A 27,007-nucleotide genomic window follows, 5' to 3' on the forward strand; every position below is an offset into this window, starting at 1 on the left:
GCAATAAAGACAAACTATTAAAAAATTCAAGATGCCATATTTCTTCTAAAGAGCAATTGATCAAACCATTTATTAATCACTCAACTGCTTTCCCATGAATATCCAATAATTTGCATCGATAAACCCCATCACTTTTTGCCTCTAATGTTAGTTCCTAATATCTAGTTTCTTGAGTGTCTTTATAGACATATTAGTACAACCCATGCCTAATGTATACCATCAATGACCTTCTCCAGATCAAATTGAATGGACATTACCACACTTTTATTTGCTTGGATTATCAATCCTCCCAAGTATTTGGAAGTTTCTTTCACTAGACAAAAAAGGTTTCTCCAATACCACATGTAGCTGCTCCTAGAAGGTACCTATTTATGAAGACATAATCTACAACAAAGTTGACAATGAACCAAAAGAAAAATTTTCAAGTCCAAAAAAGTGATTATTATCGAATCTTGATAATTAGGGGATATAAAAGAATTAGAATAGAAAACAAATAAGTTTTGGTGATTCAAAAAAAGACATGGAAAGTATTATCAAATAACGGAGACAAAAAAAAAAAACATGCAAAACTGAATAAAATATGTTTGAATGCATATTTTCGCAGCTATTCATATTGTAGATAGACTTCTAGAGCTGAATTGTGTAATTAAGATGAAATGTATGATGTTTCAAGAAGACACTCTTCCCATCCTTAGGGAAAAAGAAGTTTTTTGAATAATGAATCTTTTTAAATAAAACATTAGTTTACTCTGAATGAGTGTTCAAAATTTGCAAGTATGATTCATTTGGGATGCTTCAGATATTATTTGGGTTGAAAAAAAGTTACATGGAAATCTACAATATACATAGGCTTTACCCAGAATAATGTGTTTGCCCTTTAAAATTTCTACTATTGGCTACTTCCTTACTTGTTTCCAACCTAGTTTCAAATTTTCAACCACAGATATAAGCAATTTTTCAGTCTCTACTTTTGCAAACTACAAATTTCTATGATAAGGGCATGCAACATTTGTTATTGAATACTTTAAGGTAGAAGTCATCAAAAAATAAGTTCGATGGAGCAAGAGGGAATAATAGAGGTGCTTTTACCTATCTTTCCTGTGTAGTCTCTAGCCCAAACCCTATTAGGGTTTTCCCTACATAGAGAGCTATGCAAGCTGATAACCAGATAGACAACGAGAAAATTTGATATTGGGCTAAGAGATGAGCTCTTATGCCTGTGGCACATAGCGTTGGATTTTTTTTTTCAATGTTTAGGAAATTGGGGCAAGTATAGATATTTTTTTGGTCATAATTTGGGGTTTCTATTAGTGGCTTGGTATCACATGAAATGACTTGCATTCTTAGTTTTCATTATTGGCATTTTTGGGATTCTTTTCTTTATGTGAATTGTTGAGGATTTCCTGTCGAATGCTACAGGGAAATTATTTTCTTGCAAATGTTTTGTAAGGTCCCCACCTGCTCCTTACAGTTCACAAGAAACAAACACTAAAAAAAGTAATAAATTATATGAAAGATGTGAGCTGTAAACAGACAAATTGTGGCTACAAGTATGTGTAGAAGAGGTGTGAGTATTGATTGCTGAGTTGAATGAGATTTTGGTTGATGATATTGGAGATGAAGGTGGTATTTGGAAAAATAAAAGTTTTAATCTCAATCTAGAGTGCTTTTTTATTTGAAATATGCTTCAAAATTCAATTGATACAAAACTTAGAGTGCATAGAGCATGTTACAAAAAAATGTGGACATCAGAAAGGTTGTATCCATAGAAAGTGAAAAAGGGAGTAAAACATAAAGACCAATAATGAAAACAAGAGATCCAAGAACCTACAAAGCACTGAGAAGGTTTGGAAAGGGCCACACAATTGCAATAAAAAAAAATACCCTTTCCAATATCACAGATGCTCATGCAAGAGCAACGAGATCCTGGTAGAAACCTGAAAGGAAATCATCCCTTCATAAGTACTCAAGCATCATGCAAGGGAGGAACACATACTTGGTCAAGAAGAATCAAATATCCATCACTCGTAAGGTAATAACACATGCTTAGCTAGGAATAATTACATTGCTCATGAAATGCCATACAAGTGTGCAGGGAAAAACATGCTGAAAGCACAAACAGATCTGAGATTGCCAACTAACCCTAAACAACCATGGCCATGAAAAACTAGAGCGAGGCAGTCACAGTATGGGATATAGAAAAATGGTTAATGATCATGCATTATAAACAACAACAGATATAGGTGAAACCTCACTGCCAAATCAATTGGGATGCAACTCAATACCAAGGGTGTCATGGCCAAAACAATATGATATATAGGACCATTGAGTGACCTGCAACAAGAAAGCCAATGGGAGCTTGAACCGCCATATGCCATTTGCAGGTGAATGGAGAACACAAACCCCAATAGAATGTGACCCTAAGTGGCATTGTCACAAAGTACAGAGCCCCAAAGAATTAGAATTTGGTTGCACTATAACTAGAAGAGAAAATGTGACACCTAAATTTCAAAGCACAAGAAGTTGTTATTGGTGTGAGAATAGGAGGATTAGATGCATTATTTCCATAATCAAATGATGTGACAAACATCAGAAATTTGGATTTTTAAAATCAACACAAGTCATGGTTTTGAATATATTGGGATCATTGCAAGTGTGAAAACATCATATGTCATTATTCCAAAGGCACACGTATTGACCTAATTTTCATTGCTATATCATAGCTTTATTTGACCTCCCCAACCCCTACAAAATTTGAAAAAATGAAAATTTAAAGGAGTAAGGTATGGAAGGGTACACACCATTCTATCTACAGTTTCCTCTGGCCCACCAGCACTGCCCATTTTGGCGCTCTGCATGGATTTCTACACTTTTTCCCGATTCTACTACGCAGTTACCTTCAGGTTGAAAAGGATGTAATTAGGTGTAACGTGATTTGATGGTGAGGGCACTAATATATGAAATTAAGAACACTGGAAACCTTCGATGTAGATATTTTTTATCTAGACACCCTCCATTTCCAAGGAATTTTGTTTCAAATGGAACCGAAAAAAAATGTGAATGACTCTTGTAGCCTAGAGAAAGATTGAAATTCGAAGTTTGTTAGTCCCTGAAATCTAAATTGTAGCCTAGGGAAAGCTTCAAAATCGAAGTCCGTCAGTCCCTGAACTCTGAAATTGCAGTCATTTCTTGAGAAGTCGATGACCCTTCCTATTGTGAGGCCAATTTGAAAATTTATATGGATTTTATGCGAGTTGGAGTTGGGATATTACGTATACAATAACATTAATGAAAAATTTACATATTTGGTCGGCTAAGCATGAGTTTAATTAATTGTGGTGGGAGTCTTTCTTTATTTATTTGTTTTTATATGACTTTTAAATTGGTAGTTATCTTCCATATCATGTTAAATATTTTTTATATTTTGTAAATTCAAAAATATCAATATAATTTATATAATTTTTAAATTTGGTAAAGGAATATAATATATTTTTTATTTTTTTTAAATCACATATATTTAGTCTTAAAGAAATATATCTAATATAAGAATGGATAAAATTTCAGGCCTGGAGTATGTCCTAAAACTGTTTTTTCTTGGCTTAGAGCTCATTTTCTTCGAACGTGAGGAAACAAGCTAATCACCAAGACCTAGAGGCATCTGGGAGGAGTGAAAGCATGCCCCCTTACAGACCACCAGTGGGTAATTACATGTGGCGTGGTTTTCCTTGAATAACAATGATGAGTCAACCTGCATTAGCGGATATCAACTAGTGATGGTTGTCCCCTTTATTGGTTTGACAATTGAGTTATGATAGGTTTTTCGATTGTTTAAAAAAATAGATAAAATTTAAGTATTGAAAATATAACCAAAAATACCATTGAATTAATATTTACACATTGTTAAAACTTTATAAAATTTAAGTATTGGAAAAAAACAAAAAATAACAATGAAATTAATATTTGCATAGAGTTGTCTATGAGGTGTAGAATAGAGGATGACATGGTGTTTTGTTAAGGCACTCTGTGGTGTAAAGGTCATCAATTCGAAACTCCATGGGAAAAAATCCATCCATGCTAAGGGTTGGTGCATGCAGCCCATACCAGATGCGATCTAGATTTTGATGGCTTAGATGCCCCTAGGTCACGACTACTCAAGCCATAGGTTAGTCGTGCAGTCATTTTAAGACTCACATAAACTTGCAAACAAAATAAATATTTACACAAAGTTAGTCTATGTGACGTAGAGAAGATGAAGACAGGTGTTGATGATGATTTTTTTCAATGCCTGCTAATTCAATCTTGACTATATCTCTCGCCTTACTGCACCTAATTTTGTGCCTCAGTTTCACCTCAATTTTTCAATCTACCAAGTTTAAATCAACATACTTTGAATTCAAATTAATAAAATCATTGTCTCTATGAATCTATTGCAATAATCAACCATGGTATGTAACAACATCACAAAAACCCCACAACAAATATTTTTTCGTCTCTCTAAGATGTGAGGAACAAATTCCTATTACCCCTTAAAACCCTTCTATATAAATTTCAAACTCTCTTTCTTGTCCCTCCTTCCAAAGGGAGTATAAAACTATTATATATTGTAAACTTATACTCTATATTGTATAAAACTATTATAATTTTAGCATTATATATGGATTCATAGACCCCTTTAAGGGGGTCATTGAATCCACCTACCTAAATTTTAACATTGTAGACAGATTTAGAGACAAGGGGGTCTCTAAATTTAGTGAAATGTAACACTTTAGTATCCAAATTATAATTTTCCATTTTCGAAGTGGAAATTTTAAAATGGATAGCATAAATGACTTATTCATATACTTGTTGTACTTGTTAGTTGGTCATATTTTTATTCTTGGATTATAGTAGTCATTTACATTAATCATTTTTAATTTTGCCACTAATTATCTAGTCATATATTTTAGTCCTGGAATAAATTAGTCATTTGAGTTAGGTCACTTATTATCTAGTCGTATATTTTATCCCTGGACTAAATTAGTCGTTTAATTTAGTCATTTTTAGTTGGGTCGCTTAAAATTACTCAAATTTAGTAGTAATTCATGTGAAATAATTGTGGTGACTAACCTTTTTAGTTGCGCAATCACTAATCACCCATTTTTTACTTGTGTATACATTGATTGATTCATACCTGTAAAACCATATAGTCATAGGTAAAGTGTTGCAGTGACTAGTTCATGGGAACCTTTAAGTGGAAAGGTAGCTTGACATCTAATGGATATACATGCTGAAATGTATTATATTGGTGGCTTGATTCTTGCTGATTTTGTCTACCCACAAGGCATATTTGACATTTCTATCCCAATTTATCTTGTTTTCACCCACTACTTTTTTATAGTTGTGATATTATTATTGCTTGACTTAGCCAATCCATGTCCTCATGGGTAATAATTTGGATGGAAAAATACAATTGAATAGTTGTGTGGACAGCTCAGTATAACTAAAAGCTTTAATATTATAAAATGTTAACTTCACTAGCATACCAAACATCAAGATGACATTTTCTTATATAAATTCCATAACAACCTTTGTGGTGTATTTATTCGTGTGAATGGCCTTAACCTATCTAGTAAAATGATAAATAATTGTCAATATCCATTTATAGTCATTGCTAGTGTAACACTGTCCTCCCACATCTACCCAAGTAACCGGCCAACCAGGGTAAATATGTGACGAGGGGTTACTATGATGGGATTCAACCTCCTATGTGACCTTAAGAAGGTTGAATTGACGACAAGATAACACACATACCTTCCACATCAGCTAGAGGACTCCCAGGAACCATCCCAACCACTCAAGTAACTAGCCCCTAGGTCCCGCTGAGTTTTTAGACCAATTAACCCCCGAAAACTCCAATGATATGAGAATTCCAATGTCTAGAAGGCTCTAGATGCTCCCGCAGCATGGCCTACCAGCATCCAAGGAATATTTTACTCAGTGTCATGCCATCGTCCCTGGGATTTGAGGCACTTTTTCAGGCTCAGATCCTAGGTCACTGTTGAGAATTAAATGACACCTTCAGAACATAAATATAACAAGAGAATGATGACAAAAATACAATTAATTAATCAATTGCTTGACTGGACCCCTACTAGCCCAAACAGACATTTCATCAAACATATCAAAAATATGTAATGTACAGGTGTAAACAACAAATATGAGCATAGGGGTCTCATACTTACCTGAGAATTGCTAAGAAGCATTATTCCCTTAGATCATTAGTTGCATTATCATCTATTAAGTCATTAATACATTATTCATTAATTTCCAAATAAAAACATGAGGAAATATGTGCAACATAAGTGTCATAATACATGCTTATAACCAACATAATAACAACAGAAATATCAAGGATACAACATCTCTAAAATCAACATATAAACCCATACATTTATACATAATATATCAAGGAGAGAACCTCTTATTAATGAATGCAAAATCCAACTTGGGATGGGACGACGATGTTCCACTCGACCATAGAATGGCTGAGCCAATTCTCTCTTTATCCATTCACCCATGTGCCATATTCCAAGCATGAATGTGGGACTCAAACCAAAACAACCAACCAGGGCATCCTGAGGCTAAACCACCTCACCCTCATCAATAGAAACCAGGATTTACCATAATCCATCCTGGATCACTAGGCCAACATAGTCAACATGTAATAATCATCTTTACCATGATCTCAATGAGATCACTAGGCAAAACGAGCATGGATTCCATCAGATTTCTCCACCTACACCGTGAGGAATTTTCTTGTCTCCTAGTCTCTCAATCTTTACTACAATGCACACCAGATCAATAGGCCCTAAACTGAGACCCACTCTCGACGATTTACCACATATCCCATCATAGGATTACTAGGCCTTGTGGAGAGCACCCACCTCTAGGCTTTACTGTATATCCCTCCATTCACCGGTTTAGGATTTTGAGGCCCACCGAGGCAACAAAAATTTTGGCTTTACCGCAACCAAAAGTTTGGTTCAAGGGTTACTAGGCCATGTGTTCTATCATTCAAAGATCCACCTCTCTTTGAATCCATCCAGAAATCCACCTCAACCAAAACATGAGAACCCCGTCACACCATGGTTATTTGGAAATGGCAAAGCTAACCTGAGAACATTGTCACACCTGGAAAACTCCATGCCATAACAAGAAAATAACCACATGAAATACCATGCATGCCAAATCTAGCAAGGAAAACAAAAATGAAAATTGATACCTGCAAAGAATATTGTTACAGCTACTTGATCCTGCTCTTCCTTTCTTGCTTTGTCCTTCCTCTTGCCTTCTTTGCCTTTCTTGATCCAATGCCAAAGTGCTCCAAGAAAACTCTAAGTGTCCAAGAGTGAGATATAGAGAGAGAATAACAAGAGAGCTCCAAAACTAAACTGACAAAAGGCTACAAACTGATCCTCAGAAGCCTTTTTATCAATTAGGCCTCTATTTTCTTCATTTTCCATTATTTTCCTTCAATTTCCTCCTCACATGCAACCTATGACCTTTCACATTGCTTTTCTCCTAATTTCCATTCTTTTCATAAATAAATGTGCCAAAAATGTCATTTTACCTTTCCAAAACCTTAGCCATTTCCTTTTCCAATTTCCTTTGCCATAATAAACCAAATGAACCCCCACACTAGGATGTCTTGCCCAACATTCATCTTGGAATAAGTGTCCCATCAACCATGGTTATTAATTTTTCCTTTATTAAATTTTATTACATGGAATGTTCACCAGGGATGTTACAGAACCATCCCCCTTGGGCGACACTGTCCTCTATGTCCGACCACACCTATACCTCAGAAAAATCACTAAAAAGAAAACATACTACCCATGGAGCTTTATAACATAGCTCATGTGATATTTACAATGATAACCCTGCTGAAAAGCAACCAACATAACAACATAAGAACATGACAAGTATAATGACATGACACCCATACCGCTTATTGGAGCTTTATAACAAAGCTCATCGTTGTATTTACATCCATATACATATGTACATATATCAGAACATCACACCAAAAGATATAACAAAATTTTTTTGCCTCAACTGGAAAACAATGAAGGATACATAGCCCACATCTGATCTGACATATCCCATGTAGCTTCATCAGGCCCAAAGTTCTTCCATTTCACTTTAACCTTCTCAATTTCTTGGTTCCTGAGCATGAGCAACTTTTTCTGCAATATACATTGAGGCTTCAACTGGAATTCTCCATCTTGCTCCACCTGCAATAAAAACCAGTCAATCACATGATCAACGTCTTTAAAATACTTCTTAAGCAATGACACATGGAAAACAACATGTAATTTCACTGTCAAAGGTAGTGAAAATCGATAGTTTACTGGTCCAATTCTCCCAATGATCTTGAAAGGGCCACAAAATAGTGGTGCCAACTTGGCACATGATCCAATCCGCAAGGAGCTCTTCTTCGGTTTGATGTTAAAGTACACCTGTTCCCCAACTTGGAACTCCTTGAACAACCTGTTCCAATCTACATAACTCTTATGCCTATCCAGTGCTACTTTCAAATTCTTCTTGATTAACTAGAGTTCTTGTTCCATTTCTGCCAACATGTCTGGTCCAATCAACATCCTGTTAACTAGATTACTCCAACTAATCGGAGTATTCCAATTCCACCCATACAATTCCTCAAATTGACTCATCTTTAAAGATTCTTGATACGCATTGTTGTAAGCGAAATCTACTAGTTGAAGATACTCTTCCCACTTTCATTGTTGATGCATCACATACATCCTCAACATGTCCTCCAATATCATGTTGACCCTCTTAGTCTGTCCATCTATCTCTGGATGATAATTTGTACTAAAGTCCAACTTTGTGCCCAAATCTATGAACAACTCCTTCCAAAACTTAGAAGTGAACTTTTCATCCCTTTCTGACAAAATATTCTTTGTAACTCCATGCAATATGACAACATCTATGATAAATACCTATGCTACATTGCTAGATGAGAATGTAGACTTCCCTGGAATGAAGTGCACAACCTTTTTCAACATGTCCAGAATAACCATGACGGAATCATGTTATCTCACTCTCCTAAGAAAACATATGATAAAGTCCATGGAAATGACCTCCCATTTCCACTCTGGAATTGCAAGCGGTGGTAACATTCCACCTGGATGCTTACACTCTGCCTTTACATGTTGACAATCAAAATACCTAGCCACAAACTTTGCTACATCCTTCTTCAGATTCGGCCAATAATAAAATTTCTCCACCATAGTTAGTGTCTTCTGATAGTCTAGGTGACTTGAATATGGTTTCGCATGAAACTCCCTCAAGATCACCTTCTTGAGCTCACTGTTGTCTAGCACATATATCCTTTCCTTAAATCTAACCAATCCATCTGTCTAGATGTGATAGTCCACATTCTGTGTACCTGTACCTATATCTGTACCTGTACTACTACATGCACTTGTACCTATAATACTACATGTACATGTACCTTTACTCTGTTTGAACCTATTCACAATATCCATATACCTAACATCCTGCTAACTTGCCTCTAATATCCTACCGTATAGATCTGTACCATAGTAACTCATAGTCGCTATATGATTTACCTGTATCCACCTTCTAAGAGCATCTGCAAACCCATTCTCCTTTCCTTTGATGTACTTGATCTCAAAGTCAAACTCACTTATTGTGGCCAACCATCTAGCCTTACTGGAATTTAGATTTGGCTAGTCAAACAAGAATCTCAACCCACTGTGATCACTCATCAGTACATACCTCCTACTAAGAAGATAGTGCCTCCACATCTTCAATGCATGTATGATCGTTGCTAGCTCAATATCATGTGTCAGATAGTTCTGCCCATGTTCATTTATTTTCTGTGACTCATAGCATACCACCTGTCCATCTTGCATAAGAACTCCACCAAGTCCTCTCTTGCAGGAATCTCTACATACTACCAACTCTTTGTCCAGATATGTAATCTTTAACACTGGTGCATGTGTCAACAATTGCTTAAGCTACTCAAAACTAGTCTCAGACTCCTTTTTCCATTCAAACTTCTTACCATTCCTCTACAATGATGTAATATGGTAAGAAATATGGGAGAAGTTCCTAATGAACCTCCTCCAATAACCTAACAATACTATGAAAGATCTCAACTCATCTACATTTCTAGGAGTTTCCCACTTCATGATAGCTCTTATCTTTTATGGATCAACTAGTATGCCATCCTTTGAAACAACATGTCCCAAGTAATGTACCTCAGTTCAAAATTATCTGCACTTGCTGAGCTTAGCATACAACTAATGCTCTCTCAACAATATCAACGCTGCTGCCAAATGCCCGACATGTTCTTCCTCATTTTTAGAATATACCAATATATCATCAATTAACACAACAAAAAACTTGTCCAAATATGAACGCAACACACTATTCATTAAGCACATAAATGTAGCTAGAGAAATTGTTAAAGCAAATAGAACTACAACAAACTCACAATGCCCATACTTGGTCTGGAAAGTTGTGTTGTACATATCCTCCTCTTTGAAGCTTACCTAATGATATCCAGATCTCGATCAATCTTCGAGAACATTGCTTCTCCCTTTAGCTGACCAAACAAGTCATTAATCTATTGGAAACAATGATAATACTGAGAGAGATGGGTGAATCAGTATTAAGACTAATTTTAAACTTTTATTCCTATTAACTTTTTTTACTCAAGCTTGGCACCCATCCATATAATCAACAACAATATGTAATATGGAAGCAACATGAAATCTACATACAATCATACATATCATGAGTATCATACACACGAGACACAAGGTTTTTACATGGAAACCCTTTCGGAAAAAAACCACCAGAGCTTATTGTTGTTATTGATGTAAATAAGAGCACCTAATTTATTACATCAATCTATTTTGTAAGCACCCACTCATAGGAAGCACAAACTCCCTCTGATTGTTTTTTAGCACCCACTAGCAGGAACCACCAACTCCCTCCTTTTGTAGATCCCTTTCCCAATTACCTAAAGTACCATGTGAAGTACCAACTTCAAAAATTTGTTGCAAGCACCAAATTGCAACTCCTTAAATTTTTGCAAGCACCAACTTGTAGGAGGCACCAACCCCCAGTCCTTCTCAAACACCCACTAGATATGGAAGCACAAAAATTCTTATATGTAGGCTCCAACCCACACTTAAATAGGAACTCAATGTTCTATATAATTTGGCAGCCACTCTGCTTGATATCAGCTCTGTTCTTCACATCCCTTGGCCCACGCATCAATATTTGCACTTCTACTTGCTCTATAGCAACACATTGATATGCTCAACAACAATCACTCATCACAGTCCATGCAACTCTTTGTTCTATGCTCTTCATCAACATGCACTCAACTCTTGGCCTCTTTCTCTCCACAGCACAGGCTCAACTCTTGGCCTTCTTTCTCTGCATAGGCACCTTTTGCCTTTATTGCAGCACGAAAACTTTCAGCCTTTCTTACAGAGCACAGGCAACTTCGACCTTGTTCATAGCAGCACATAGGAAATTTCCGTCTTTCACACAATAATGCAGCTCTTGGGGTCTTTACCTTTGCATAGGAGCTCTCATCCTCTCTATGGAGGGCAGGCTCTCACTCAGCCTTACACAATAGTGCACACACTTATAGATTTTTTTCTTATCTCTCTGGGAACTATGTTTCTTTCCCCCACATATCTCATTTGAGCTCTTGGGTTTTGTTCCTCTCGATCCTCAATCGACACTACCACTCTGTCATTCATTCACACTACATGAGTGTACCTTGACATGGGTCTAACATTCTTCTGTCGCGTCTGAATTTGTCTCTGCCGCTATATTAACCATGAGAGTGGGAACTTGACAGTTTCTTCCATACTGAGAATTAATTCTTAGTCCACCTGCACACTCCACCAAACACAGTCCTCTCTGTGTGCAACTCTCCTATCACTAAGGCTCTCCATGATTCTTCATGGTTTCACACTGCTTAATTGTACTTCAGCATGGCTTATATGTGGACCATTGTCCTTGTTTCCTTGTCTTAGAGCTTTCTACTGATCCATATGACTACATGAATCAACTCCGTTAATCTACATTTGTTTTATGGTAGTTGACCCATTCATCCACTTAACTCACTGATACATGGATCATAGCACAGGAATAGCTTGTCTCACCTCATGATGGACCCAACAATATTTACCGAAGATCATGGTCCTTTCCGCCTTGACCCAGAAATCTTTAAGAGTTACCATTTATTCCAGTGACAAACTCCTCTGCGCTCATTTCTCTTCAGCTTCCGACTCATCCAACCTTCAATACTCCTCTGTGCTGCTATATCAGAGCTTTTACACCACTGTGAAATTTCAAAGACCAAACATCTCGTAACTCTATTAAGCAGATGTTATGATATTAATGTAAAAACCATGGCTAAAAACTCATGTAAAAATATAAAAGGCCACAGTGATGGGACACGTATTCCAAGCTTAACAGTGGGGGAAACATCCTAGTGGGTGTTTTTTCAGTGATTATGGCTAAGGAAATTGGCAAAATCAATGGCTAAGGCTTTAGAAAGGCATGGGGCATTAATAGGCATTTTATTTATGAAAATAATGGAAATTAGGAGAAAAAGGAGGTGAAAGGTCACAGCTTGCATGTGCAGAGGAAATTGAGGGAAAATAATGGAAAGTGAAGAAAATAAAGGCCTCATTCATAAAAAGGCTTCTGAGGATCATTGGGCAAGACTTGGTCAGTTCAGTTTTGGAGCTCTTTCATTATTCTCTCTCTGTCTCTCTCAAACTCTTGGATACTTCTTGGAGCACTCTTGGAGGGTGTGGCATACTTGGATTTTTATATAAAGAAGGCAAAGTAAGAGCAAGAAAGTGCAAGAGGGCATCGAGATCAGCAGCTACATCAGATTTTGTTGTAGGTACCGAGTTGCATGTATAATTTCTTCACTAGTTTTGGCATGCATGGCACATGCATGTGGTTTCTTGCTCATGATCTTTCACTGGCATGGAGTATTGCATGGATTGACCATGGATTTGCCTAGCCTTGCCATTTTCTGGACAACCATGGTGTTGTGCATTATTTTCTTTATTTTTTGGTTGGTTCTCATGTTTCCTTAGCTTGGGTTGAGTTATTAGTTCCTGGAAGCCTTGATTGGAAAAATGCTCTAGAGCCCTGTAATGGCATGGGTTGAGTTACTAGTCTTGTAGCCTTGGTTGGACAAATGCTTTGGAGCCCTGGAACAACTTGGGTTGAGTTAATAGTCTCATATCCTGGGTTGGAAAAATGCTCTGAAGCCCTTGGTGGGTTGAGTTACTACACCTATAGCCTTGGTTGGAAAAACACTCTAGAGCCTAGTAAAACTTGTGGGTTGAGTTACTAGTCTTGTAGCCTTGGTTGGACAAATTCTCTAGAGCCCAGTAAAATTTGTGGATTGAGTTACTAGTCCTATAGCCTTGGTTGGACAAACGCTCTGGATTCCGGTAAAAGTTGTGGGTTGAGTGACTAATCCTGGGAACCAGGTTGGAACAAACACTCTTGAGCCCTAGAAGGCTGGGATAGAGACCGATCTTATGTTGGTTTTGTGATGTCCGGTCATGAGGTGGAATCATTTTTAATGGGTTGAGATGGATGACCTCTGGAAGCCCTGGATGATTTTTTATTGATGTGTTCTATGAGTTCCCACATTCATGCTTGGAATGTGGCATGGGGGTGAATGGTAGAAGAGAGATTTGGCTCAGCTATTCTACGGTCAGGTGGAATGTGGATGTCCCATCCCAGGTTTGGATTTTGCATCAGTAATGAAATTTTATTTCTCCTTCTATCTCTATGAGAATTATGATGGATTATATGTGGTTTACATGGATGTGATTTCATTGGTATTTATGTCTCTCATCATGTTCTTACTTGTTATTGAATGATCAGTGTATCTATGACCTAATGGATGAAATGGAAGCTAATGTGATAAGGAGACAATTCTTCATAGTGAATCTCAGATAAGTATGAGACTCCTATGCTCAGTTCTATTATTTACACCTACAGGTTGCATATTTACTAAGTGTTTGACAAAAATTTTGTCATGTTTAGGCTTGGTTATGTCAAGTCCTTGATCAAGTTTTGTGTTAGAGGATTTTTCCTTGGTGCCATTTAATGTCTTAGAGAGTCTCATCAAGTTGTAGGCATTGGTTTGGATACTAGCCCTCAAAAGTGGCTTAAATCTCGTAGTCTCTGGCACAGAACTGGCTGATAGAAATTGTGGTCTCTCCCTTGCAGGCATTGTGGGAGTGGCTATAGGTTTATAGTCGCATGCATGCCTTGTCATGGGAGTGACTCTAGGTTTAATTCATGTAAATTCTAGGCTAATGCATGGGTTGGGCACTTGGAGTGGTGGATTAGCTCCTAGCAGTCCTAAAGCACCTAAGGGAGGTCTATGTGTTGTGTTTCCATCAATTCCATTTCCTTAAGGTTACCTAGGAGGTTGAATCATATCATAGTAGCCTCTTGTCACATGTTTACCTCGGCTGGATGGTTACTTGGGTAGATGTGGGAGGAGGGTGTTATAGAGTGGTATCAAAGTGTGGTTGCACTCTCCTTGGGCTATTTGTTGATTATGCTTTCATGTTGGTTGCATATGTGTTCCTTATGCATGTAGTCCTTGTTCTTGTTGCATTTTGATGGTGTTGAATATGGTTGTAGTGATGTTGCCATGTGAATGTTGAATTTGTTTTCATGGAGTATGTCTTCATGTGTGTATGGTTGATTATGCATTGTTATGCACATTAGTGTTCACATTTTATCAAGTGCACATGAGGTGGTTGTTTTTGTCATGCGTGAGGTCATGGTTTGTGTAGTTGATATGGTCATGCATTGATGACTGGACTCTAGCTATAATGGTGTGTATATGGTTTTGTACTCATGTGTTATATGTATATATGCAGTTGTTATGCATGTATGGTCTTGGTTATAGTTATGCATGAATAGTAGGTCAAATATTCCCTGTGAACTCACTATATGCAATTTAGGTCATCATGATTCTACTAAGTGTTATGATGCTAATGTGTTCGCTGAGATAGAGTAGGAGATGTAGACTATCAAAGTGAGGTTGCAACATTAGACTTTGGGGTAAGAGAAGAACTCCATACAAGTATTATAAGTTTGCCATGCAAGTATGTAAGTTAAGAATTTTCATATGCATTAGGTTTATGTACATGTCCTTTGATATTATCATTGCATTCATGATAGATGTTAGTTTATTAGCGTAGCGTGTCAGATAGTCAAGAATGGCAATAACATCTCGTTGTAAGCATTGTTATTGTTGGTTAGGTTAGATAACTTGATGATTATGTTATATGATATGTTGTTGATGAGTATGTTATAGGTTAACTTGTTGTTTCTATATGACAGTTAGCTTGACAATTAGGTTTTATGTTGTTTATGAGCATGATGTATAGCTTATTATTGTTATGTGCTATTAACTTGATGATTAGGGTTATTTCAATGAGATCTTGATGTTGTAATTTGGGTTGGTCATATGTGTGAGGGTTATGTTCATTTCATTGAAGATCTTGATGTCATATGTATCGTGTTAACTTGGTTTGAACTATGCATATGGTTATGATTGTGATATTCATGTATGAGCCGACATATTGGTGATATAGTGTCATACTAATCTAGATTGATCATACGTATGTGATTGTTATGCTTGAATGAAATATGCTTATGAGCTTATGACGTGAACATGTTAGCTAGTTACTGTTATGGATATCATGAACAGTTGATATGTTGTGAAGTTGTAACGGTGCTAACCTAGCTTTATTGTGTAGACAAGATAGCCTCCATTGACATACATAAAGGTATGAGTTTTCTTATGTCGTATATTTGGTGTGTGGTTGTTTGATTATGACATTTATTTGGTGCTTGAGTGTTTGTTTCCTATTTGATTTATTTAACATGGTACTCTTGCAAGTTGGTTGAATGTTTGATGAATTTCATAATATGAGTATGTGTTCCAATGATCTTGCTTTAAGATGGTTTTACTAACACATATGTGTTGAGACAGTTGATATGTACTTGAGTATAGTAGGTGATAGTTGTAGCATTGTGTCTAAGGACTATGTGTTGACTATGAATTATGACCTAATTGTTATCTTTGGTAAAGGTTGAGCTCAAATTGATAGATATGATTTTATTGATATTTGGAACATGCGATTGACATGTGTGAGCAGTTGCAAGAAGCAAGCTGGTATTAGCCTAACAAGGTAATAGTTTATGTGTTTATATCACTAACAATTGGGTGATGTGGCAATGCATAGTAACACTCAATTGCGACAAGGAAAAGGTAAAAGGAAGGAATTGGAAAAGAATTCTTTTGGCTTTGTTTGGAAACCCCAATTCCAAAAAAAATAGTTCTTTTCCTATAGGAAGTCTTCTTAACCTTAATATTATTTAAAATTATGTGGATACATGTTATATTCATGAACATGTACTTGACAGGTATGTTAGCTAGTCTCGAGTTACATGTGGATCTGTTAAAGGATTGGAGTCCCTTCAGAGATGGCGTGAATGTGTTTAGCTACAAGCAATGTACTTGCCATGACAAGATGAGGTAACTTGTGTATTGTTATGTTTAGTTATGCACTAACAATTATGTGTTAATGACAACATGATGCAGGGAGTTGCATGGAAAGAGAGATTGCCATGAAATCTTGAAGAAGGCTCAGGTTGAGCTTTCCTTGGGAACCATAGGTATTGAGTCATGGTGTTTATTTCTAGTCTTGTGCTTTTTATCTTTTGGTGCTTTGTTGTGCTTGATTGTGGTTTTGTTTGCATCTTGTGCATGACCATGCCACTTGGGTTGTGGTGTCGTTATTGGTTTCATGGGTTCCTTCTTGGCTGTTTCTTGTCTTGCCTTTTATGTTTTGAGTGGCTTGGGAATTGTTTGGCAAAGAGGAAGGTTAATGGAACTCGAGGAGAGTTGTGTGCTACTCAACAAGTAATATAAGACACAAATGAAGCTCATTGCATGAGTAAACACAATAGAAGGTAAGACTATGATAGTCGGTTGGATTGGTTGCGTCCATTGCAGTAAATGGACAGTGGCAATATAGTCATGAGAAACGTAACCAAAAAAGATAAAGTAAATGGATCTAAGGTGTCAATTGCCTTGGCTATGTTGGGAATGATTGTTCTCAATGTTGTGTATGAATAAAGGAATTTCTCTTAACCTTGACCTTGATATCTATTAATTATGTTATGATCATGATTATGTTGATGTTTATACATGTAGGTGTGTATGTATGTCATGTCTGATAGGGTGATCATAAATCATGATTATGTTATGCTAATGTTTATATGTACATATGTATGTATGTATGACGTTGACTAACGAGATCATTATTATTTTATGATGTATGTATGCATACATATATCTATGTCACTGTCTGACAGGGTCATTAGGAATCATTATTTTGGAGGAGTGATTACTTACACAGGCAAACAACATGAAGAGGTTCTTGATCTATGAGGAATCAAGTGGTAAGAGTAGTCATGACAAACATATGAGGCCAGTATCATGTGAATATGAATTTATATTGAATGCTTGTATTATGCCCATGCTTATGTTATAGACTGCTTATACAGAGGGATACATCAACAAAGTGAAAGAAGTGTGATCTGCGGCATGCTAGGACAAACATGGATAAGACATTGGAAGCAAGGTTGCTTGGTAAAGAGTTAATGTGGTTTTGGATGTGTGGTACGACTATTGTGCATATGTCGTATATATTGTACTTGTTGCACCTGCTGTGTTGTGTGCATATGGTGTTGTACACATGTTCGATATGAAGCGTTGTGTACAGATGATGCTATGCACATATTGGAAATGCAGTGCTATGTACAATTGATGTTGGGTGAATTTTGTACATGTGGTGCTATGTACATATGGTATGGTGTGCATGATTTTACAGGTGGTGTTGAGTGAATGGGTTGATGTGTACAAGTTGTACAAGTGGCGTTGTGTATAGGTGGTGTTGTGTACATGTTTTGTATGTGGCGTTGTGTACATGTGGTGTCATGTACATGTCGTGTGTGTGGTAATGTGTACATGTGGTATTGTGTACACATTGTATAGTGATGCAATGTACATATGGTGTTGTGTACATGTTGTGCAGGTGGTGTCGTGTACATGTGATCCTGTGTACACGTTGTGCAGGTGGTGCTTGGTACATGCAATACTAGTGTACATGTGGGATTAGTGCATGTTGTACATGTTGTGTTGAGGGCATGTGGTACTATGTATGTGCATTGTGTAGTCATGGTATCATGACATATGCATTCATTGTGTTGCACTCTAGAAACGTATTTGTGTTATGTTGTACATCAAGTGTAGGTGCATGTATTGTGTTGTACACCGGATGTAGGCATATGTATGGTGATGTGTTGTATACCGGGTGTAGGTGTATGCATTTTGTGATGTCTCACATTGTGTGTGTGTTAGCCTCCTATTGCAATAGGTTTCATATTTCATGATTGACAGTGGAAGTGCCAAAAATGTTCATCTTTTCCATGCTGCAAAAGTTCCATTTTTGAAGAATTTTCAGTTAAAGGGAAGGCCAAACAGTTTAATCTTGGCTTCCCTAGGTTTAAATTTCATGTTTTAGAATATAGAGAATAAACATCTGTCCAAACTGTTTAATCTTGGCAGATTTGTAGATAGGTAGAGAATCTTGGGCGCTCAACAGCTTAATATGAGCCCCGGAAGGCATAAGGATAGAGTTAGATAGGAAGCAGTTAAAAGAAAAGAAGAAAAGTTGGGTTTGCTAGTTCAAGTGCACCCAAACAAAAAGAAGAAAAAAATGTTAGGTAAGTAGGCTGGGTAGGTAGTTTTGTGGTGGCAGAATGATGAATTGTGATCCATTTTATGTTTTCAAGTGTTATATCTACTCAAATCACAATTGCAAGGTAGTTTTCCTTTGGAGCAGCTCAAGCGAGGCATGTATAACTTCCCCTTCTTCCTCTTCCCTCAAATCATTCACTAATTTCCCCAAAGGATATTGAGATCTGCTCAATACTCCTAGTTTTCTCCATTAAACTCCTTTTTCCCTTTAAAAGCCTAAGTTGCTCATACTTAGTGCTTTCTTCACAAATTCATACTAATTTCTAACTTATTATATAAATCCCTATGTTTTCCCCCTTCCCATATTATATATGTTATAAATCCTTTTTATATACATATCCCCTCCCCTGGTTGAAATATAACCATAAATATTCCCTTGGGAATTACTAAGTTTATTTGAAACTTAGTAAGAACCCTCATTTTCCTCCTTAAACCCTCTCCCAATGCATTTGGACTCCTTCCAATTGCATAATAATCCACCTCCGATCTCATATTTCCCTTCTCCGATCATAAAAAGTCCCTTCCAATGCTATCGGACTCCTTCCGACGAATTGAAAACCCTTATCCCATGTATAAAAACCCTTCTCCAATCATAAAAACCACCTCCGATCATATAAAACTTTTATTCGATCCATCAAAACATTCCTCCGATCTAATATTCCTCCCCTCCGACGCGATATCACAGTCAGAGGAAGCAGTCGACAGTTGGCCCCTTTGCATTGTGCTCCGATATAACCCGCCGACGCGAAACGCCGACTTAATCGCAGCCGCCCATTTTAGCCTCAGATCCGATGGCCCATATCAAGTCGCAACCCCCCCCCCCCCCAATTCAACGATCACGACAATAATAAAGCCACGCCCCATGATCCCCGCCGACATGAAGTGCCGAGTTGATCACAGCCGTCCATCGCCCCGCCCAGATCAACGGCCCACATCATTTCGGTGATCGCCCATTTTGACGATCACATATGTATAAACCCTCCGCCCCACCGATTGCCGAAATGCCGAGTTAATCTTAGCCACCCATTCGGGCCCCCAGATCAACGGCCCATATTTAATCGCATCACTCCCATATGGCTCCGACTGGCCGGAGCCGAAATATTATAAAGTGTAGTTTTGAAGGGAGATCGGGTCCGCTTATCCATTTTGTTAAAATCCGCCGATTGGGAACCGTCGATGGGCCGGACCCGATTTCAATAAAAAGAGGGCCTATAGCATTTCAGGTCCGCCAGGTTCATCGCTATTCGGAGGTTTTATGTGTTGGGTTCCGCCGATCCGCCGATCGCCGATTTAGCGCCAGCCGTTGGATCTGCCCGTGCTAGATCTAATGGCCAGGATTTAATCTTTGCTACAGTGCCACTCCCGCCTATGTTTTTCACGATTTTTGCATATAATTTGTTCTTTTTATATAAAAGGAAAAGGCGACATTTTTTCATATTTTCACATATATGCCTGTACGCGCTCCTGATAAGGGAAATCATGCATTCTTAAGCCATTTTTGATCGCTCCAAGCCCAGATTTTGCTCCGGACAACGAGCACGGCCCAAGCACAATTATCTTTTTGCAGATCTCCGCCATTTTTGCAACATTTCTTCATTTTGGTTGATATTTTGGTCGGCCAGCGCCGAAACACCTCCAAAGCCCGCAGAAAGCCACGTAAAACACAGCAGTAGTCAAATCTCGCCATAAAGGGGCAGACAAGGGCGATTTTGTAATTAAAGAGTATCAGAGTAGCGGCAAAGAGTATCAGTGGGGAAAAAGAGTCCCGATTCAGTGAAAGAGTATCAGTTCGGCCGAGAATTCAAAGAATATCAATGCAGCAGTAAAGCCACAACAAAAGAGCATTAAAGAGGATCCATTTAAGTCAAAGAGTATCAGTGATGGAATTTAAAGCTATTAAGGCTCATCAGATCGAGATTAGTGCACATTAAAGCCACCTAAGAGCAGCAGAACTGCCTAAAGGGAGCAGATAGGAGATTTAAGGCCCAGATTTTGCAGAGACAATGTACAAAGACACATAGGAGCAGTGCTGCAAGTCCCAAGGCGCAGTTATGGCAAAATTGCCAGTGCATTGCAGCAAAGGACCAATATTTATTCATTCTTGAGGCTGCTGCCCCAGCGCAGCTGTTAGATAGACATTTTTTCATTTATTTCAACAGATGTTAGGTTAGAAGCATTTATTTCTTCAGATCTGTCTCAGATCTGCTGTTGTAGATATTTTCTCTATTTATACCACCCTCTGTATTGTGAAAAGGGTTGGTTGGTTGATTTCCTCTTTCGAGACTTGCACTGTATATGTTGAGAGCTTCTGTAATCAAAGATTGCTGGAATATTTGCATCTGAACTGGCTGGTTGTGCTTTCAATGGTTGAAGAGCTTGATATGGAATTCTCGTGCTTGCTCATGGTCCAATAAGTCTTTCCTCCCTCTGTTTATCAGCTTATATGTATCTGTATCATCTATATATCATAATCTAAGTTGCAGGAAGAAGGAATAGTTCAGACCTGGCTTCCATGCCCTCTGTGCTCAATTCTTGTAACTTTTCTATGTTTTCCTCTGAATTAGTGATGAATATGCATACTTAATTGATCATGTTTAAGCTATTTCTCGTTTCTGAATGCTGTCTAGGAAACTCTTCATTGCTCCTATTTAGCCTTCATCCACTTTCCCTCTTTGGCTGGATGAGAGATCCTTAATTGCCTCTCATCCCCTGACCTCCATTTCATCCTTGTTCCAGCATTAATCATTGTGCCATGTGTAGCTATCCTGCTCCATATTCCTCTCTTCTACCAAAGAAAACACATCCATCAGTTCACATTCATGGACTCCATGCCCAATGGTTTGAACTTCTTACACTTTGCATGCCAACTCTGTTTGAATAGATCAACCATCCCACCAAACTCAAATAAAACCCATGTGCATCATATCTAGCCTAAAATCATCCCTTAAACAAAGCTAAATCCTAAAGAGAGAGCCCTCTCTGACTGCTGGTAGGCTAGGACCTACACTCCAAAGATTGGTTTGTGGTTACCTCGGCCGTATTCCCTTAGGAGTCAAAGGGAACAACCTAAGTGATAACATCATTGGCGACTCCACTGGGGAGAATCTTGTTTCCTGGAGAAAGTGCTTCACGTTTAGATATGATCTGTGATGGTGGACAGGGATCAGGCACTTCAAAGTTAATTCATCCACCTGGCGACTCCACATCATCCTCATAATAAAGACTCCACTGGAGAAATGAACCTAAAAGAACTGTATGAGCAGATCAGGCTTTTGACCTGTATTATTATCCAAGAGATCATGTTCTTTCTCTTCCATAAAATTTTGCAATGTATATTGTATTTTAAAGACGATTTTAGATCAGATTTTTATGATTTTCCTTTGGAAAATGTTGTTGAAAAGCCTCCTTGCACATTAGAACAACAGTCTTCAAATGCTGTTGAAGATCATCATACAGTCAAGGAGGAACCAAAAATCGAGCCCAGTCATTCAATCCATGTACATACTCCCGTGTCTCGTAAAGTTCCTGATAGATATAAGCCTCTCATTTTGCCTCCCGTGCTCAATCCTTTGCCTAAAGATCATCCTGAGTATCTCCCAAGATTTGATGGAGAGAATGGAGTTACTGCGCAAAATCATATCCAGGCTTTTGAGGACTATCTTAATATATTTGAAGTAGAAGATGAGGATGTTAGTATTAGGCTGTTCGCCCTTTCTTTGCAAGGTGAAGTTAGGACTTGGTTTAAAGCATTGCCTGAGGCTAGCATCTCTAATCTTGAGCAGTTATTCAAACTCTTCCTTGATAGATGGATGATCAAAGTCAATTTCCTCATGCTCATAGAAGAATATAATCAATTAAAAAGGCTTCCAAATGAATCTGTTCAGCAATTTTCTGACCGGTTCAATCAAGTTTATCATTCTATGCCTTTAAATATAAGACCTCCTCCCGATTTAGCTCTGTTGCATTATCCAAGAGCTTTTGATGCAGAAATCGAATTCCGTTTAAGAGAAAGGAGCCCGTCTACTATGAAACAGATGCAAGACATGGCTGTGGACGTGGAGGCAAATCTGAGAATGAGGGAGAAACAGCGCAAGGCAGAGCAAGAAGAAAAACTTCATTATTTGTTAAAAGAAGCAGAGGAAAGGATGCAGCGGATCGCTATGAAAGTTGAATGTTTAGAGCACCAGAACACATCTGTTTTGCAAAAGGAAATTAGTGACATTCACGAAGAAACCTACCACAAATCAGATGACATATTCATAGAGCCATATGTGAAGGAGCACTCTCCTGATATACTATGTGAATATGGTAGCTTTTCTTCTTTCAGTTGTTTGCCCAAATATGATCTGTATGATGAAGATTATGCTCCTCAAATCCAAATCAGCCTTGCAGAGGAAACATAAGCTATTTTGGCAGAGGACAGAGTTCAGGTTCAGCAGCCTGAATCCAGTGATCAGCTTGTTCATCTCAGCTATGAAGAGGAGGAGGAAAATGCAGAAAATTTTGATTTCAGCACAGGAACTTTACCATTTTGTTTCGAATCTTTTCAGTTTATTAGGGAGAATTATCATGCAGTTAATAATCAAGTGTCATCATGTTTTGATATTGACCATCTAGAGGAGAGTCAAATCCTTGCTCCTAATGCATTACCTCTAGATTTGCAGCCCCAAAGTGCCATTGAATGTCAGATGGAGGAAGACTCGGAAGCAGCAGCATGTGTTCAAATGATCCAAGTAGTTCCTCTGCCTATTTGTTTTCAGTCATCTGAGTTATTTGAAGAAAAAGAGGAGCAGCCTGTGCAAATCAGTCAGGTGCCATCTGGGCCTGTTTGTAATGAATTGCAAGTATCATTCCAAGTTCTGTGTAATCCATCTACTGGCAGGTTGAATGATGAAATAAATCAGTGTTCTTCTCCATTAGCAGGCTGTAAGGCTCAAAATCAAGATGCTGGTGATTTCCCAATTCAAAGGCATGATAACAATCCTGAACCTTTGTATAGTTGTTTATTTCAGCTCAGCAATAATGTATATATGTTGCAGAACCCTTTTGTACAGTGTTTAGATTCAGCAAAGGAGATCAGCAATCCCCTTTTCTTCTCAAAAGTTAAAAAAGCCATATCAGATTGCAAGATCTCCATTTCAAGCATCAGCAAGCACAGGCAGCAAAGCTCATTGATGTCCTTAATACTTAAGTGGCTGCATTGGTTGTTTCATTTCACCTAACCAGCAAAGTAAGTGTTGATTAGAGTAGGTAGGTAGGATTTCAATTTTCTGTTTGGATAGCAGCTTGCTGCAGTTGAAGCCCAAAGTGAAGGCCCTAAGCTCTTCAAGTCTGCTATCATATATATAAATAAAGAAGCCATCAAAGGGAAGTTTTCATAGTACAGCAACAAATGAAGATCAAGGCAATCTGACCTGCTATTCTTGACTTTTCACAAGGAAAAGCCATCCCCAAGTGGAGCCACTGTTAGCATCCTATTGCAATAGGTTTCATATTTCATGATTGACAACGGAAGTGCCAAAAATGTTCATCTTTTCCATGCTGTAAAAGTTCCATTTTTGAAGAATTTTCAGTTAAAGGGAAGGCCAAACAGTTTAATCTTGGCTTCCCTAGGTTTAAATTTCATGTTTTAGAATATAGAGAATAAACATCTGTCCAAACTGTTTAATCTTGGCAGATTTGTAGATAGGTAAAGAATCTTGGGCGCTCAACAGCTTAATCTGAGCCCCGGAAGGCATAAGGATAGAGTTAGATAGGAAGCAGTTAAAAGAAAAAAAGAAAAGCTGGGTTTGCTAGTTCAAGTGCACCCAAACAAAAAGAAGAAAAAAATGTTAGGTAAGTAGGCTGGGTAGGTAGTTTTGTGGTGGCAGAATGATGAATTGTGATCCATTTTATGTTTTCAAGTGTTATATCTACTCAAATCACAATTGCAAGGTAGTTTTCCTTTGGAGCAGCTCAAGCGAGGCATGTCTAACTTCCCCTTCTTCCTCTTCCCTCAAATCATTCACTAATTTCCCCAAAGGATATTGAGATCTGCTCAATACTCCTAGTTTTCTCCATTAAACTCCTTTTTCCCTTTAAAAGCCTAAGTTGCTCATACTTAGCGCTTTCTTCACAAATTCATACTAATTTCTAACTTATTATATAAATCCCTATGTTTTCCCCCTTCCCATATTATATATGTTATAAATCCTTTTTATATACATATCCCCTCCCCTGGTTGAAATATAACCATAAATATTCCCTTGGGAATTACTAAGTTTATTTGAAACTTAGTAAAAACCCTCATTTTCCTCCTTAAACCCTCTCCCAATGCATTTGGACTCCTTCCGATTGCATAAAAATCCACCTCCGATCTCATATTTCCCTTCTCCGATCATAAAAAATCCCTTCCAATGCTATCAGACTCCTTCCGATGCATTGAAAACCCTTATCCCATGTATAAAAACCCTTCTCCGATCATAAAAACCACCTCCGATCATATAAAACCTTTATTTGATCCATCAAAACATTCCTCCGATCTAATATTCCTCCCCTCCGACGCGATATCGCAGTCAGAGGAAGCAGTCGACAGTTGGCCCCTTTGCATTGTGCTCCGATATAACCCGCCGACGCGAAACACCGACTTAATCGCAGCCGCCCATTTTAGCCTCAGATCTGACGGCCCATATCAAGTCGCAACCCCCCCCATTTCAGTGATCGCAACAATAATAAAGCCGCGCCCCATGCTCCCCGCCGATGCGAAGTGCCGAGTTGATCACAGCCGTCCATCGCCCCGCCCAGATCAACGACCCACATCATTTCGGCGATCGCCCATTTCGGCGATCGCATATGTATAAACCCTCTGCCCCGCCGATTGCCGAAATGTCGAGTTAATCTCAGCCACCCATTCGGGCCCGCAGATCAACGGCCCATATTTAATCGCATCACTCCCATTCGGCTCCGGCTGCATATGTATAAACCCTCTGCCCTACCGATTGCCGAAATGTCGAGTTAATCTCAGCCGCCCATTCGGGCCCGCAGATCAACGGCCCATATTTAATCGCATCACTCCCATATGGCTCCGACTGGCCGGAGCCGAAATATTATAAAGTGCAGTTTTGAAGGGAGATCGGGTCCGCTTATCCATTTTGTTAAAATCCGCCGATTGGGAAACGCCGATGGGCCGGACCCGATTTCAATAAAAAGAGGGCCTATAGCATTTCGGGTCCGCCAGGTTCATCGCTATTCAGAGGTTTTATGTGTTGGGTTCCGCCGATCCGCCGATCGCCGATTTAGCACCAACTATTGGATCTACCCGTGCTAGATCTAACGGACAGGATTTAATCTTTGCTACAGTGCCACTCCCGCCTGTGTTTTTCACGATTTTTGCATATAATTTGGTCTTTTTGTGTAAAAGGAAAAGGTGGCATTTTTTCATATTTTCACATATATGCCTGTACGCGCTCCCGATAAGGGAAATCATGCATTCTTAAGCCATTTTTGATCGCTCCAAGCCCAGATTTTGCTCCGGACAACGAGCACGGCCCAAGCACAATTATCTTTTTGCAGATCTCTGCCATTTTTGCAGCATTTCTTCATTTTGGTTGATATTTTGGTCGGCCAGCGCCGAAACAACTCCAAAGCCCGTAGAAGGCCACGGAAAACACAGCAGCATTCAAATCTCGCCATAAAGGGGCAGACAAGGGCGATTTTGCAATTAAAGAGTATCAGAGTAGCGGCAAAGAGTATCAGTGGGGCAAAAGAGTCCCGATTCAGTGAAAGAATATCAGTTCGGCCGAGAATTCAAAGAATATCAATGCAGCAGTAAAGCCACATCAAAAGAGCATTAAAGAGGATCCATTTAAGTCAAAGAGTATCAGTGATGGAATTTAAAGCTATTAAAGCTCATCAGATCGAGATTAGTGCACATTAAAGCCACCTAAAGGTAGCAGAACCGCCTAAAAGGAGCAAATAGGAGATTTAAGGCCCAGATTTCGCAGAGACAATGTACAAAGACACATAGGAGCAGTGTTGCAAGTCCCAAGGCACAGTTATGGAAAAATTGCCAGCGCATTGCAGCAAAGG

This window comes from Pinus tabuliformis, chromosome 1_2, assembly GCF_031772625.1.
Source record: "Pinus tabuliformis cultivar Carrire ecotype Pingquan chromosome 1_2, CPIR1, whole genome shotgun sequence".
Classification (NCBI taxonomy): Eukaryota; Viridiplantae; Streptophyta; class Pinopsida; order Pinales; family Pinaceae; genus Pinus; species Pinus tabuliformis.